Below are 5,657 nucleotides of genomic sequence, written 5' to 3' on the forward strand. Positions count from 1 at the left end.
TATATATATATATATATATACGTACATATATATATACAGTAAATATATATATATAAATATATATATACACAGTAAAAAAAGAAAAAAAGAATATATATATATATATAAATATATAAAAATACAGATAAATGATATTTTATCTACTATATATATATATATATATATATATATATATATATATATAAAGAGAGAGAGAGAGAGAGATAGTAAAGTTTGTATGTCCGGCTATAAAAATTTCTATAATTGAAGAGAGGATCTGTTTTACCCTCAGTGCTGCTGTGCTCTTCAGGCTGCGACCAGAGAGCTAGAATAGTGCATATTAGTGAAAAGAGGAAAATCCAGAAAATCTTCTGCAGCTAACTGTTCAACTATCTAATTGTTAAATGTCGTCCCTTTAACCGCTAACGAGTATATAAGCACAGAAAGCTGTAGCCGATCTGCCTCTGAACAAACTGTGAGAAAGGTCAAACACCGTGTTCCTATTAAATTTCCATCAAGTTAAGATTCAAAAACACACACATGCAGGAATGGGGTCTCTAATGCAGCGCCGCACTCCTTTTATCACGCTCTTCAAGGCGAATAATCCCTGGATAAGGTGTAAATGATGCACACACACACACACACACACACACACACACACACACACACACACACACACACACACACACACACACACACAGACAGGTCAATATATACTAAGTCTGAACTTTTTCAAAATAAAGGCAAAAACTATAAACAACACTTTGTTTTTTTTCTACCAGCCTAACAAATAGCAAACCCTTCAATGACTATGAACCTTTGGGCAAACCAGGGATCGCAGCCACACACACGCGATGAGTTCAGTGAAATCTGGACAGGATTCCTCCAGAACGCTATCAGACTTTTATAATCAGAGGTAAATGCAGCACAAAAAGGGCTGCTGCAATAGAGCTGATACAGCTATGAGGAAATACCAATGCTTGTAGGAACTTTTTTAAAGCCAAATAAGGCCCAGTAATAGAACACAGTTCATGCAAAAATCTGTTTTATTTTTGTTTTTTTGCAAAAGTTGATTTCTGATTTTAGCCAATTAGAATTCGCCCTTTATAAATACCAGATTTTTTTTCTGCGACATTAGTAGTTTCTACGTATTTTTTAAAGGAATTTTTAAAGAAAATCTAAAAGGGTTGAAATTTGTCCCATGTTGTGACTTTGAAATTAAACTTTCCTGAAAGAGTGCGGTTATACTACTGAACTGAGCTCCATTCCGTTTCAATGAAATCTCCCTTTAAAATACTTTTCTTCAAACATGGAACGAAGGAGAAAAAGAAAAACTCTGCTTTTCAGTTTGAAGCGTTAAAAATGTTTCATTAATTCATTTAAAATCCATTTGAGTTTCCCATTTTCCTTCCTCCCGCTGAAAATGGGACTCTAACAAGCTGGCCTGGAATATTTTGTCTGTTTAGGAGGCGACGGGTTAGAAAAGTGGACCAGTTCTCTGGTTCTGGTCCCCACAGTCGAAATAGGAGCGTTCCTAGAAACAAAAAGATGTCCAACAGCCCTGATACAAGTGTGGAACAGGCAGGTCTACGGCAAACACCTTCTAATAAATTCTTTATGACAAAGCACCCATCTAACCTTACTGTATACACAACACACAGACATAAGCTGTGGCCGGGTCGGCCAACTGTGAAGTGATGATAATGACCACGGACCACATTATGGGCAGTACACAGTAAGGATGAGGAATAAATCAGCTTCTGGCAATAGCTGTGAGTTAGGAGGTACAGGCTGGAGAGGAGTGATGGCGCTCTGCTGCCAGATACAGAAACCAGCCTATTGGCATGAACCTCCAAACTACAGAGCAACCTCATTCCAGCACAGCAGCCTCAATCAACCTCATCCCCACTTCTCCACCTCATTCTAGCCGTAGCTCAATGTTTAATGTGTTTTCTTAACGCATTTGTAATTCTTTATTGTTTATTTTTGTTATAATTTGTCATCAGACAGATTTAATACTTTGATAAGGAAAGAAAAACAAAAAAAGATTTGTTCAGATCCGCTACAGTAAAAACAAACTGGGTATTAAAAATCAAAATAGCAAATACAAAGTTCCGTAATTTTAAACCTGAAATGTTATTTTTCTCCTGATAAATGTTTGAATGTCAGCGGGATTAGATACCATGGCCAAACCTAGAGACTTTTCACCTCGGATTTTACTTAAACTAACCATAATAAAGCATGAAAACAAGACATTTAAAGGCAGAAAGAAAGAAAACCAAAGGAGTTCTGAGATGTTTACTATGAAAAGCGAACGTAAATTTCATAAAAAACCAAGGCAATGAGTTTGTAAACTGATTTAGATATTTTTAAACCTGACTGCATGGCTCAGGATTAGTTTTTATCCCAAAAAACTGCAAAAAAAATCTGCAAACACAGAGTAGGTTTGCCTCGCCATTAATTTGGATACTTATTGTACTATATGCAATACTGTAAACTCAGCTAAAGGTATGACTAACTGATGTATTAGGTAGCCGCCCTTATTTGGAAGTTGTTTGTTTTATTTTCTCACTTAACTAATAAAAATATCACACCAACCACATCTACCTGACTTTAAGTTCCCAAGCACGGCCCGCTGGAGCAGTTTCACTGCTTTTCATCATTAAAGCAATGAGGTAAACCAGTGAACTTCCTCATCAGTTCATTTCTCACACTCATGGGGGCAGATCAAACACAATCACAGCAACAATTAGGACTTTGGATCATCTGCAGGAAAGGCTACAGAGTCCTTTCTGTTAGACACAGTGAGCATCCTTAGAGCTGAGAGGACCGCACCTGAGGGGAAATAGAACACCTTTCACACAAAAAATCCCTCAGAAATTAAGAAATGTTGCAGAAAATGTCCAACTGCTGTCACCAGAAGTGAAACCGTAGATTAGTGGGGAAATAAATCAATAAATAACACCTTGTGAAGGTAAAGCAGTTTAAAGTGAGCCAGGGGGAGAGCAGAGCCTCAGTGTTTCTCTGGGCTCTGCCACCTTAACCTTCCACGCCTACACACCTTCCTCACACTCAGCCTCAGAAAATGGCATTTTTCTCCAAATAAATGACAACCTAATGCTTATTTCTCACTGATGTGTCATCTAAAGTCAAAAAAGTAAAATAAAATTAAAAAAAACCTAAAGTGAAAGCTTGACTTCTTTTTGTCTTTTTTTTTTTGCCAACACTGTCCAAAAAAAATAAATAAATAAAAATAAACAACAATAAACAATATTTAATGAATGAAGCTAACATTTCCATGTTTTCCATCCAAAGCGTTATTGTAGTCCTCTATTATAAAATCAGTTATTTGAAATAAATTACTTTATTTCCAGCTTGCTGAGGGAAAAAAAATAACTTCAGTGCGCCTTAAGTTATAATTTATATACCTGAAAATATAAAAGCAAAAAACTTAAAGCGGAATTCCACAACCTTACAGCAGAAATAGGTTAGAGCGACGCTGACCGCGGATTAACCCTGCAGTTCTATGATGCTGAGTGTTTAGGAAGCTGCGACCTTTATGCAAACAACTGTTATTAATTAGGGGTGTACTATCGTGTGAAAATGAATGCGCCTTTATATCAAACATTATTGCTTTTTCCTTTGTTTTTTGTTTTCTGAGCATCAGCGCGCTCCTACCTGCCAGATGTTGCGGGAGTCCTCAGACCGCTGCCTCTTCTGTCCCACTTTAAACCCGGACCAACTCTGTCCCCTTCAGCCTGCAGCCGTTTCTTTCAGGCTTTTAGCGGCAGATTAACAAAGAAGAAGCGAAGGAGCAGAAACAGGAGCAGAAACAGGAGCAGGAACAGCCTGATGGACCCTGCGAAGATCTCCGCGCGGCGCCGCCTTCTCCGCTCCTCTCACTGCGCCTCTGGATGCTTTACTCTCAGCGATGAAAACATGAAATAAAGAAGAAAAAAAGAGCTCGATCCTCTCTTCCATTACTGTTTCTAACTGTTGCATAGGATTTTTTTTTTTATATCTTTTTTTTAAAAGCGAGGTCCAAAGAAGCGACGCGCGCGCAGCTGAGAGGGCGCACGTGAAGGGGAACAAGTGCCGCTAAAGAAGGACAGACGGTCGGTTCCTCTGTCACACTAACAGGGTAGAAAGCTCTTCCATGTTCTCTCTTCTAGGGACCAGTTTCTGTTTCCTCCGCTGTTCCTGCCAGAGAAGCTGCAGCAGCGCACAGAGCGGAGAGTTAGCGCGCGAGCTGCGCTCCAAGTGAGAAACAACAGTCCTGTGTTCTGGGAGCCGCGCGAGCTCTGCTCCTCCCGGTAAAGGATGATGATGATGATGATGATGCGCTGCGCCGAGTCGGTAACGGTGTGCCGGGGATCCCCGCTGCGTCCAATCCTGACGTCTTAACCGGGAGCGCGTGAGCGAATGAGCATAGTGGCAGGTAGAGATGGCTGCAGGGAGGCTAAGAGGTCAGCTGTCATTTTCACCTCAGGTGCCCCCCCCCCCCAACATATTCTATCTAGACAGAGATATATTTCATTTCATTTATCTATTTTTGAAAAACAGCTGAGTCAGGAGATAAAAGCACTTTATGACATACATGTTAAAGGAGTGATAGAATGCAAAACAGTTTCCATTGTCATAGATGAATAACGATAGTTCAATGGGTGAAATAGACGTACAGAGAAGTTCAAACTCCATCAACACCTTTCTATGCAAATCTCACAATTCTAAACTTCCACCATAAAACAGGTGAATCCAAATGAAGCCCCTAGTTGATGTAAACTCTGGGATGTTGCCTAATTTGGTTCTGGCCTGTACTTTTGCCATGCCCCAATATTGACATCCAGACCAGCCCACTGGTTCACGGCCCAAGAACATGAATAGAGGTAGATGGAAGAAGTTTAGCTGTTTAGCCTATGGTTGGGTTTACTTCTACAAGCTTTACAAAGCAGGAAGTTTCTCTATTAAAAATGACCACGGGAGACAAGGACCATCCAAGGACCAGCAAACGACCAGCCGAGGAAAGTGGGGACATTTTGAATGGCTACAAATGTTACTTTTCATCTTCTTTTGGGCCCCACCTCAATCTAGGGTCCTTAGAATCTTCCTAACTTTTCCCCCAAATACGGCGCCCCTAAAGACAGTAGAGGCTGTGAAAGAGATTAGACTGAACCGACTGGCAATGAGGACCAGATCAGATGTCTTCCTTTGACAGCTGAGGAAATTAGACCTAAGATAAAAACACACTACCCACTGTTCTCAGAAAGTCAAAGACCTGGTGAAATGCTTCTGTATGATGATTGACAGCTTCCAAGTATTACTGGATCCTTTATGAATAATCATTGTTTTACCTTGTTATGGCATAGATCTAGATGGTTTTTCAGAATGCTCGGCAAGGTAGGTTGAGTTTTGATTTTATGGACCCCAACCAAAGGAGGTGGTGAGTGGGAACTCTTAAAGGAGGAGTCCGGTCGTATTCGGAGTTCAAACTTCTGAATGTAATTTAAATAGGAAATTATTCCATACTGTTAAATAAATGAAACGTTTTTTTTAATTCAGAGTAATTTTCATGTGAATGTGCTTTACTGGAGGCATCCATGTTTGTCAAAGAACACTACTGCCACCTACTGGTTAGTGACGTCACGGTGCGGTATCGGCTGTTGATCAAGTCCCAGTGC

At 39.9% G+C, this 5,657-nt stretch overlaps 1 protein-coding gene across 8 annotated transcripts in view; it reads right to left on the reverse strand.

Annotated features, from left to right (window-relative positions):
* LOC107088586 (teneurin-3) overlaps nucleotides 1–3,795 on the reverse strand; it is a 471,923-nt gene extending 468,128 nt beyond the window's left edge. For all 8 annotated transcript variants that reach the window (XM_015380867.1, XM_015380866.1, XM_015380861.1 and 5 more), the window contains exon 1: nucleotides 3,658–3,795. The gene's annotated coding sequence lies outside the window, so the exon portion shown is untranslated. The remainder of the gene's footprint in view (nucleotides 1–3,657) is intronic.
* Nucleotides 3,796–5,657: the final 1,862 nt, after the last annotated feature.

Source organism: Cyprinodon variegatus, unplaced genomic scaffold (assembly GCF_000732505.1).
Source record: "Cyprinodon variegatus isolate N-32 unplaced genomic scaffold, C_variegatus-1.0 Scaffold223, whole genome shotgun sequence".
Classification (NCBI taxonomy): domain Eukaryota; kingdom Metazoa; phylum Chordata; class Actinopteri; order Cyprinodontiformes; family Cyprinodontidae; genus Cyprinodon; species Cyprinodon variegatus.